This window comes from Cloeon dipterum, chromosome 4, assembly GCF_949628265.1.
Source record: "Cloeon dipterum chromosome 4, ieCloDipt1.1, whole genome shotgun sequence".
NCBI lineage: Eukaryota > Metazoa > Arthropoda > Insecta > Ephemeroptera > Baetidae > Cloeon > Cloeon dipterum.
In genome coordinates, this window is record NC_088789.1 from 28,747,752 (window position 1) to 28,759,850 (window position 12,099).

Genomic DNA, 12,099 nt, shown 5'->3' on the forward strand with positions numbered 1-12,099 from the left:
CAAATTAGCTGCAGTTGAACCCAAACTGGGATTTTAAGATTAGCACATGTTTATAATTACATTTGGCGAGTTAACTTGAAGATAGAGACAATACTCTCCGGAATCATTGTCTGCCCTGCTTCTAAAAACACAAAAATGTCGACCTTGGTGTGCCTAGAGTCAAACCCAGCAATAATTCCAACCTGAGGGCACTGATGTAGAAAAAATACGAGACCAAGGTGGAACCAGTAGGGGAGATCGCGTGTTTAGTATTAAAATTTCAGGGATTCAAGGTAATTGGCTTTATTGAAAATTGACCTAGAATCTCTGATACTACTATATACTTTTAAAAACTCGAAATGTGAGCTAAATAATAAAGCAAAAGGTTTAAAAGTGCCATTTTTGCTATAAGGTATACTAAATTTATTCATTTTCAAATTAAACAGGTAAAAGCGAGAGTAAAGAGAACATCTTCAAAACCTAAGTGCTACTGACAAAGTTTTCACTTAATATTACAATTTTTCATTTTCACGTCACATTGATTTGTTTTTCGTCCACCGTGCCAAAGCGAAATCGCCTGTCGGGCACGGTGATTCCATGGGAAAACTGCCACTTGGAAGAATTGGGCGACGGCAGGGTTGACCACGATCGAGTTGAACCCTGGAGGGCAGTGCCAGGGTAGAGGGGTGGAAGGGCCGGCTGAACAGTCAGCCAGCAGCCGCACACAGTGAGTATCTGCTTGCTGCTGACACGGCTACTGCTTGCCGAAAGCGTATTTTGTGTTGACAGTGGTAGGGTTGGGCGTCAGGTCGACTAGACGCCGTGGCCAAACATATTGTCGCTTTCGCTGCGGCCCACGTCATAACCCTCGGCCGCGATCTGCCAGGCTGGCGGCCGGCGAGCCGTGCAGCACGTCCCCTCGGCCCCCAGCGCCGCCGCCTGAAGTCCAAAACGCGCCTCCAGCTCAACATTCTTGATTTTGTGCACGCGCTGCGCTCTTGTATTTGCCGAAAATCGAATGCCAGCAAATGCAGCCAGTCGCTCATGGCCAAGAACTCGGGCTCCCACTTCTTCAGCGCGATAGAATCCGTTTCTGCGGCTGAAAATGAGACAAAATTTTAATGATTTGCAATACTAAAAATTATCAAGTGCCAAAATTTTTCAAAAAACAAATTTTTTCGTTTTAGCAAAAATTTCAGCGATCCTGTTGATTTCAAAGGGGTTTCGCCCTTGTTTATCTCGTAAATGAAAAGCAGATTCGACGAAATTTCGGAAATTTCCAAAAATTTCCGCGTCTTGATTACACAACTACTGCTTTTCATTCTGTTTGATGCAGTGAAGCGAAATTTGGTGGATTTCTGTCGATTTTCGAATTGCCTCTCGATCAAAACACGACACGTTGTGTGTTTCTCGCCAGCTGTTTGACTACCCTGGCGGCACCTGGGGGACTCAGGTTGCTACGCTGTGTGTTACTCTCGATGCCCGTTAGAGGGCATCATAAAATCTCAGGACTGGCGTTCACAGACATTTTTTTGCGAGCCGTGCAGCAGCCTGCTCTCGCACGCCGCCTCGGCCCCCAGCGCCGCCACCTGAAGTCCAAAACTTGCCTCCAGCTCTTCGTTCTTGATTTAGTGCACGCGCCGCTGCACTCTTGTATTTGCTGCTGCAAAGGGAATATAAATTTTAATGTCGCAGCAGCCCGAAGCCCAAATCGAATGCCGGCAAACGCTGCCTGTCGCTCACGCGGCAAAGACCTCGGGCGCCCCCGCCTTCTCCAGGTCGATTGAATCCGTTTCTGCGGCTGAAAATGAGAAAATTTTAATTATTTGTAATGTTAAAAATTATCAAGTGCCAAAATTTTTCAAAAAAGATCAATTTTCATCGTTTTTACAAAAATTTCAGCGATCCTGTTCAACGTGTTGATTACAAAGGGTTTGCGCCCCTGTCTAGCTTGGAAATGAAACGCAGAATAGTCGAAATTTCCAATTTCCGCGTCTATCGATTACACAACTATGCGCGGTGAAGCGAAATAAGGTGAATTTCAGTCGATTTTCGAATAATTGCCTTATTACAAGAGAAATACGACACGTTGTGTGTGTATTTCTCGCCAGCTGTTTGACTACCCTGGCGGCACCTGGGGGACTCAGGTCTCAGGTTGCTGTGCTGTGTGTTACACTCCATGCCCGTGAGAGGGCATCATGAAATCTTCCTAGTAGGACTGGCGTTCACCGACATTTTTAGAGATGAAATTATTAAGCTCCTCCTCCAATGCCGTCTCATACAGCGGCCCGGTTTTTGCTGGCAGTCTGTGACGTCATTATTGAAGGAGGTGCTTATATATCTGCCGGAGTTCACCAGTTCTATACTTAAACCATCTTACCATTACCATCCTGAAGCTCAGCCAGGTGGCGCCAGGGTAGCCAAACCAAAGTAAACAAACATCAAACATCTGGTGAGAGAGTGGCGAGTAACACACACGTGTCTTGAGAGGCAACTCGCGGACTGAAATTCACCAAATTTCGCTTCATCGCACCAAACAGTAAGAAAAGCAGTGTTGAATTTTTAATTTGGCAAAACAATTGTGTAGTCACGACTTAGGAAATTGGAATTTCGAAGAATCTGCCCCACTTCCGAGCAAAACAAGGCCGCAAAAACTTGCTACTTATAGGCAATTCAACAGAGTGTCGCTTACATTATTGTTAAAAAGATTAAGATTGGCCTTTTTTGAAAAATTTCGGCACTGAATAATTTTAAGCATTGCAAGTCACTACAATTTTGTCTCATTTTCAGCCGCACAAATGGATTCTATCGAGTTGCAGAAGTGGGAGCCCGACTTCTTGGCCGTGAGCGACAGGCTGCGTTTGCCGGACTTTGATTTGGGCGTCGGGCTCTTGCGACACTTCCCATTGCGGCAAATACAAGTGCAGCGCGTGCACAAAATCAAGAACGAGAAGCTGGAGGCGCGTTTTGGACATCGGGCGGCTGAGCTGGGGGCCGAGGGGGTGTGCGAGAGGCTGCTGCACGGCTCGCCGGCCGCCTGGAAAATCGCGGACGAAGGTTTCGATGTGGGCCGCAGCGAAAGCGACAATTTGTTCGGCCGCGGCGTGTACCTGACGCCCGACCCTGCCACCGCCAACAAATACGCATTCGGCAAGCAGCAGCCGTGTCCACAGCACTCGGACGCCCACTGCGTCTGCTGCGTGCGGCGGCTGCTGGTGTCCGACTGTCTGCTCGGCCGGCCCTTCCTCCCCTCGCTCCCCGCTTCCACTCCTCTGCCCTGGCCGTGCCCTCCAGGGTTCGACTCGATCGTGGCCGATCCCGCCACCAACCCCGCCGTGGGCCAATTCCTCCAGAGCCCCGAAGTGGTCGTCTTCCGCAACGACCAGCTGATGCCGAGATACGTCGTCGAGTACACCATCTCCGTCTACTCGCGTGACGAGTTCGCCAAAATTGTGGGCCAGCAAATGCTGCAAAAAATGCATCCGGTCCCTTGGAGTCACAGCCCGACAGGTGTTTTCTCTTCGGCATCGTGATGCCCGCTTTCAAATCCAAAAGAGACTGTGTCTATAGAACTTAAATGGACGAAAAACAAATCGGACTGATTTGTAGACGAAACATTCCAATATAAAATGAAAACTTTGTCAGTATAGCACTTAGATTTTGAGGCTATTTCTTAACTCGATTTTATCTGTGTAGTTTAAAAATGAATAAATGTTGTATATACCTTAAAAACTGAATATTTTGTTTTTAAAAATAAAAATTTGATGACTCTGGATACTGTGACTCAACATCGTGCTGTATTATTCAGTTCACATTGGTAGTGTTTCCCCTGAAAATGGCATAATTGTAAATTATTTATTAATTTTTGTATTTCTAGTCCATGCTGACTGTTACCCAGCTCACACAAATCGAATTTTAACTAATGGCAGCATCAATTGGTATTGTATATCAAATTTTGAATTATTACCATAGCTTTTGCTGAAATATATCAAGCCTATTAAATATGCAGCACCAGCATTTGTAAAACAACTAAGCACCGCCTTGGTACGCACCTCGGACTGCACTCTTGGCTGTGTGGCCGTACCAGTAGACACACTTGAAGAAGAATTTTGGCCATCAACGCACTCTGAACATGCACATAAAGTTGCCTAGCGGCGCAGCCGTGAATCGTATCTAAATAAATTTGGATCCAAATCTTGATCTTGGATTTGATAGTTGGGTCCTACAAAGGTACGGCTATGTATGACAACCAAGCTTAAAAAATGTTGCCTTTAAATTTGTTCAATTTTTGACGGTTTTCTCACTCATTCAAAGTCACGCCCTTGCCAAAAATGCTCATTTCCAAAATTTACACATCAACTCCATGATAAAGAATTCCTTGCTCATTAAATTTTAAAGTTTTTGATTTCGAAATATGTTCTTTTGATTGATATTCGGTTATTAATAGTGGTAAAATATCGGGGCACTGCCGTAAAATAACAAAAGGACACACCGTTTCATTGTCAACTTGAGAAACATATTAATTTGCATGATGAGCGCAAAGTGCAGTATATAGTTGCTCATTTTGATTTAATTTATCTTGGCTATGGAGGTCCATGCAAAACTCACAATCAGGGGAAGCTCATTATTTTCAGAGATTTCTTTATTTTGTGGTTCTGCAGGGCTATTTAAGCATATATATATATATATATATATATATATTATACGTGTTTTAGTTAATAGTGGCGGTGTATAGAAAATTGGATTTCAATTAATTTGAATTCTTTGCACTACTGCGCACCGCCCCCTCAATCTTCGTTTTGTGCTCTCTGCGCAACAGTTAATTAAACCGATAAAATAACTTCTATAAACACGGCCGCTCCTAGTGTCTTTCTGAATAACTGGCAAAGAAGCTAAATATTAAACTCGAACATATTTCATTGTCTTAAGATAGGGCGTCGGTGTAATTTTGAGTATTGGGGGATAGCGATACGCAAAAATATGGTGTATGGATGGAAGTTAAGATCAGAGCAAACTTTTTAATTGGTCGGAGTTTGCTTACTAAATGATTTTGTCGCTTAGTTTTGATTCAATCATATTCATTTGTCGAAAGTTAATTTTAGTTGACGAGCGTTAAATCAATGGAATGACATTTTTAGAGAAAAATCGTTACTGGCTCATTAAAATCTCCGATAAAGAAAGGTATGTCATATTTGGTATGGGCACAAAAGGGAATTAAGCCTTGGAAATAATCGCACGTATAACAGAAAAACTTTTACTATTATTCAAATTTATTCAATTTCTGCACCGTTCCTATATGTATAGTTGAATATGAAAATATTTACACGTTTCCTATACACTAACACGTTTACAGTCCAAAGAGCAAATCTAGATAAATAATATATTTGAACAATATTTTCAAGAACGACAGAAAAGATCTGCCTCCTCTAAAATGCATTAGTTTCCACTCGCTCCACATCCTTTTTGCAGAGAAGTCTGTTAGTGGATGGACGCAGAATAAGAGGAAACTTGTTAAGGCAGAAGGTAACTTGAGATTATTTTATTTTAAAACGTCCAAAGCGTCTAAGCCATTCAAAAAGGATTACTTTCTCTCTACCTTAATTGTTCAAAACGGGAGTATCAATTTTCAAATTTATCAGGGAATTAAAATGGGCTGTAAGAGTTGAGGATTGAGGGGGCATAGCACCTCAAAAGCCACTCTGCTAACCAGGGGTAGCGAAGCCAAGTGCAGGTTTTGCATTTCTAGCTCATATACCTAAGATTTTTACGCTCAAATGATTTGCAAAAATTGAAAATTATTTATTTTCGAAATGCAAAATTTATTTTTTTGAAAACAAAGCTGAAAACCGCTTTTTTATTTTCATTAAAGTTAACACGGTCCCTTTGAGACCACTTTTGAGTGTCGTTTAGTATTTTTCTGGTTTGCTACATCCAAAAATTTAAAAAAAAACTTGATGACCTCAAATTTGGTGTTCATTTGATCTGGCTTGACGAGAGGAGTTAAATTCACATGTTTTCTTTATAAAATGAGTTTGCATTCTCAAAATTCTCCCAAGAATGTCCCGTATTACCCACAAAAATGAATTTAATACCTTAAAACGTCTTTGACTCGTGATTTATTTCATCCTACTTTTTTTCGTTTACAGTGATTCAATTTAGTTCCCTCGAGTTTGTTAGCGCCAAAAATTTTAACCTGGAGGTTTAAACTGGTTTATGCCGGCATAAATTTGCTTTTTTAAAAAATTGGTTTCAATTTCAGGCTAAAATAGGTTGTTTACTAATACTGAAACACTTAAGATTTTATTCTTGATGTAAAATTTATAATTTTAAAATTCAAGATGTGTTTTATACTTGAAAATTTGTGTTACCCAGCGAGCAGAGGGGTAACCGCGGTCACTTTTCGGTCACCTGACGAAAGTTGAGCAAAGTGTGGTTTTGTGTTTCAGGCATGATCCTGATTCATGTTTCATTGGAATTTTTTTGAAATTTTGCTTGGATCATGCAAATTTTGAGTGCCCAGTCTTGGGCACCCGATGGGCACCTTTCGGTTACCCGGAGCGGGCAGGGGGTCACTTGCGGTCACCTAACAAAATTAAAACTAAGGGTGATTTTGCATTTCAGGCATGATCCTGAATCATGATTCATTAAATTTTTGTCTAAATTTGGCTTGGATCACCGAAATTGCCACTGCCCAGTCTTGGGCACCCATCGGGCACCTTTCGGATACTCGGAGTGGGCAGGGGGTTACTTGCGGTCACCTAACAAAATTAAAACTAAGAGTGATTTTGCATTTCAGGCATGATCCTGATTCATGTTTCATTGGATTTTTTTTAAATTTGGCTTGGATCATGCAAATTTTGAGTGCCCAGTCTTGGGCACCCGATGGGCACCTTTCGGTTACCTGGAGCGGGCAGGGGGTTACTTGCGGTCACCTAACAAAATTAAAATTAAGGGTGATTTTGCATTTCAGGCATGATCCTGAATCATGTTTCATCGGATTTTTTTCGAAATTTGGCTCGGATCACCGAAATTGCCCGTGCCCAGTCTTGGGCACCCATCGGGCACCTTTCGGATACTCGGAGTGGGCAGGCGGTTAACCATGGTCACTTGCGGTCACCAAAAAATTAAACTAAGAGTGGTTTTGCATTTCAGGCATGACCCTGAACCTGGCTTCGTTGGAATTTTTTATATTTGGCTGGGATCACCTAAAATTGCCAGTGCCCAGTCGTGGGCAACCATCGGGCAGCTTTCGGGTAGCTCGGATCGGATAACTGCGGTGTGACCGGATCATGAACTGTGTTCGTAAAATTTTGGGCACAGAAAAAAAATATTGTTTTGGTTATTGTTAGGAATGAAAAATAAATTTTTTATGCATTTTAATATATGATTGCTTAAAAGGGGCAACTTTTGGTTACCCAATGGTTAACCAATGCGCGGGCACTTTTTTCCTTTACTTGCTTTTTTACCCTCAAATTTTGTCAGTTTTTCGTCACCACAAAAGTTTTAACTTATTTTGGAAAATATTTTTGTAAAAGTAGTAAAATTACACAAATAAATAAAAAAACTTTGATAACCAAAATGGGTTAACCAATGGGCAACCAATGAGCAACCTAAAATAACCACCGTAAATTCTTGAGTTCATGTTTCGTAGAAATTATTTTTTAGAAATTTATTTGGTTATAACACTAATTAGCATTTCAAACTCTTTAAATTAACTCGTTTTGAGCACTTATTCATGCTCAGCATTATCGCGCGCGTTTCTATGTAACACTCGTCAACCGCGCGTGTGGCGCCACTGTCGGCAGCAGCACCAGCTGCTGCTGCCGGCTGCCTATGGCTGATCTGGCTGATCTGGCTCAGTTACTGACTGACTGTAAACAAGCATGACGGTTGAGACGCGCTGCGATTGCATCATCATTGTTAGCCGATTATTTCGCCCTGATTTCGGTTGCATTTCGGCAAATCGACAACATCAACAGATACTTGGACGGATGGTCGATGTTCCTGATATTCCGAAAGGTAAGGGTATCATTGAATTTACTTAGGTTGGGGGCTACAAAAATACGCGAGCGGACACTGACTTCAAAATATTCATTTTAAATTGCTTTTTAATCAATCCTGTGTGTCAGCAGGCTTCTACCGCATCCCGCCCTGATGTCCTTGTTGGGAATAGCTGCCTGTACACGATGGCCATCCGGTTATAAGCCTGGAAAACTTAACTAAACATCGCCCGCATATTATCCAGGTATGTAGTTGAATACATGGCAAAATTAATGAGTAGAAAATTGTTACTTTTTATTTTATTTTGTAGAGTTGTGTGCTGTTGGTTCGATTTGCTTTTGCTACCGACGTGGAATGCGCTGGGACTATGAACTCCTGCAGAGATGAAAAGCAACGAACCCACATGTTTTGGCAGGAAGCGCGCTGGACGACATGGGTAGAGGGTTAATTTGTGGTAATCTTTGTATGTTTAATGGCTATTTTTGATGATAAATTTTGTGTTTATACCTTGAAAATTAATTTTTACAAAGTTCAATTTGCTGCTTAAATACTTCAATTTTCTATTGTTATGTTTGTAACAACTATAATATTATCCCATAACTATTTTTGTGTTTTGTGATTTAGTTTGGAATTGCGGCATATTTTTTAGTTCAAGTTGGCTTCCTCTTGAAGTAGATTTTAGTATAATTTCCAAGACAGTTAACTATTGTGGCAACTAAATTTTAAAATCAATTACTTATTGTCAGATAATCATCGTGGGTTTAAAGTTAAAAATTGCAAAAGCCTTAAAGTTTTGAAATCAAAAACAACAGATGAGCCACCACATACTGATTTTAATTGCACTGTGGTTTTTTTAAATACTGTTACCGTGCCTTCTTGACTAAAAATCATTAATTTTAATGTGCTGAGAACCATAACCAGTTCAACCAATTACCCTAGAACCATCAGCAGATTGAAAATATATATACAATCAGGTTTAGACGATGGACGGTTTTGGTTTCCAGCACATCAAATAGAATTATTTTAAGGGTTGAATGCGCAGCATCAGGAATCTTATTAAAATCAAAAGTAACAGCTGGCAGCCAAGGGGAATTCACAACTTCTGGTGAACTCGTACAATTTATATAATCATCCAACATTATTTTTGCTTTGTTGCTGCATCACCTCATAAATTAATGTGTTATTATAGTTTAAATTATTAGGTTTTATTAACTTTTAAGTGTGCAGTTCTTCAAAGTCTATTGTACGCGATTCTATGGGTTTGAAAAATTTTTGTTTACATTATTTATTATTTATTTGTTTTTGCTTATTGTGTTATTGAAAGGTGGAATGTAACTTAACTGTATTGAGGTATCACCTTGGAATTTTCGCTGCCAAACCCAGATTTCGATACTGAAAAACTTATTTTTCCATAAATTTGCAATTTGAAGGTCAAGGTCACCTTTCTCGACCTTAAGGGATGGTGGCCTCCTTAGATTTTTTCAGGGTTCAAGCCTGAAATGTAGCCCGTGAAAATCTGAACAAGCACACCAAGTTTCAGAAGTGCAAAAATAGTTTGCTATAATTTGTTAAAGAAAGTTTAATTTAGGCTTGATGCCGCTCGATCGAGCATGCTCGTTAGTCGGCGAGTTCGCCTATCATTTGTCGATAATATTTTTACCCATTCCATTTGATTAGGCACAACAAGAGGACCAAGATTTGACATAGTAAGGTCAAAATCGACCTTCAGGGTCTGACCCTGACGAGACCCTGAGATAATAATTTAGAAAATGTCCAATTTCATCAAGAATGGTGTCTTTTAATAGGTTTTCGCCGCTGCACAGCTCAAATATAGAGCCTAAACTGCCGAATGACAATCCTGAAACCGGTTCTTGAAATAATTGTGGAAGCCATTAATCCTGACGTGATGTTAAATGTTGTTAAAATTGAAAATCAGCAGTTTTGGCTTTATATTAGAGCTGCAGAGCCTATAGAAAGACACTAAGTTTGATGAAATTGAGTTTTTTTAAATTTTTATCTCAGGGTCTCGTCAGGTACAGACCCTGAAGGTCGATTTCAACCTTAATATGTCTACCCTGGGCCCTCTTGTTGTGTCTAATCTAATGGAAAATGTAAAAATAGTCTTGACGAATGATAGGCGAACTCGAAGACTAAAGGCCGTACTCGATCGAGCGGCCTCGAGCTGGTTATTAAACTTCAATTAAAATTGCACCTTTGAAACTTGGTGAGCTTGAGCAGAATTTCAAGGGCTACATTTCAGCCATGAACCCCAAAAAATCTAAGGGTTCTATCATCCCTTAATTTTGAATTTTCGAAAAAGGTCGCGAAAGGTGACCTTGACCTACAACCTGCAAATGTTTTGAAAACTGAAAATTTGTTCAGGATCGAAAACAAGGTTGGACAGTAAATATTTCAAGGTGATACCACAACGCAGTCAAGAGTTACACTTCGCCTTTCAATTTCTGAATTCATGTTCCGGGGATTTTTAAGAAATTGTAATATTAGGGAATGGATGGTCATTGATTTATAAAATGTTTAATTTTGTGATTTTTACTTTGCTGTATTGAAATAACAAATAAAAGTGCTGCCCATCTGGCTGCCCACTGAGGGTAACCCCAAGCGGGCACCCAATGGTTACCTTTTGGCTACCTCTTACCTCGGGCTGTCATTTTGCGCTATGCTGAAATTTATCTTTTTTAATGGACAAAGTCAAGTGACCTGCCACCAGTGCCACCTGACAGCCCTAGATAAAAGGTGGCCAAAAGGTAACCATTGGCTGCCCACTGGTGGTAACCTCAGCCGGGCACCCGATGGTTAGCTTTTGGTCAACGAACATTCTCGGCCTCTCATTTATTACGCTCCCTGAATTCAGGTATACTTTAAATGTAAATATAAGGAGATTCTATGAAAGGTCATTTAATGGGTGCCCATTTGGTGACCGAATTCTGGGCATGACCACTCGCGGGTGCCCGAAGGGTTGGACATGCGGTATAACCAATGGGTGCCCATCTGGGTGCCCACGGGGGGTAGCCGGGTGACCGAACGCGGGCACCCAATGGGCACCTTTTGGTTGACATTTTTCTCGGTGGGTAGTTCCCTAATTTTAGCCAATTAGCCGGTTAAATTGGCTTCCTCCTAATTATTTAAAAAGAGCTGGCATTTTTTGAATACTGCTGTATTCTTGTCACCTTAAGAGCTAGATTTAGTTCTGCACCCACTTGATTGCTTCCACTTGGTCCAGCAGGCCAGCGTTGCCTTTTCATATTTCTTACATGTATTACAGAAAAGAGATTGCGAGCTCTCTCTCAAAATCATGCTTTCCACTTTTTACCAAGAGTTCCAAGTCTGTGTGAAGGGCGATGAGCAGGACGTCATGTCCCATAAATTTTCTTTCTCAGTAGAGGTCTTGAGTTGGACGAGCCAGTGGCAAATTTAATGCTCCTCCGTGGAAGAAAACAATCACAGGCGGCAGTTGAACCCAAACTGGGATTTTAAGATTAGCACATGTTCATAATTACACTTCGCGAGTGAACTTAAAGATAGAGACAATCCTCTCTGGTCTCTTTGTCTGCCCTGCTTCTAAAAACACAAAAATGTCGACCTCGGTGTGCCTAGAGTCAAATCCAGCAATAATTCCAACCTGAGGGCACTGATGTAGAAAATACCAGACCAAGGTTGAACCAGTAGGGGAGATCGCGTGTGTATTAAAATTTCAGGGATTCAAGGGAATTGGCTTTATTGAAAATTGACCTGGATCCTCAGACTTTTGACGGGCCTGGAATCATGGCCAGGGCCAAGCTTAGTATGGCCACAGAGTTCAAATTAAACACAGATAAAAGCGACAGTAGAAAAGAGCTTAAAAACTTAAGTGCTACACACTGACTAAGTTTTCATTTTCAATTGGAATTTTTCATTTTCATGTCACATTGATTTGTTTTTCCGTCTATCGTGCCGAAGTGAAATCGCCTGTCAGGCATGGTGATTCCAAGGGAAATTGACCAATTTTTTGGGCTCTGGAGACAAGGGTTCACAAGTATTTACCAGCCTGGTATTTAATGGTAAATAACACCAAGTTTTTACCAGGTATTTGGTATTTTCCATAAAAGTGAAATTTATATC

General features: G+C 41.0%; 1 long non-coding RNA gene across 1 annotated transcript; it reads left to right on the forward strand.

The window, feature by feature from the left end:
* The first annotated feature begins 6,351 nt into the window (after nucleotides 1–6,351).
* Nucleotides 6,352–10,811, forward strand: LOC135944056 (uncharacterized). Its single transcript, XR_010575269.1, has 3 exons — nucleotides 6,352–7,998; nucleotides 8,112–8,224; nucleotides 8,291–10,811. It is a non-coding gene; the product is annotated as an uncharacterized LOC135944056 (long non-coding RNA).
* The last annotated feature ends 1,288 nt before the right edge of the window (nucleotides 10,812–12,099 follow it).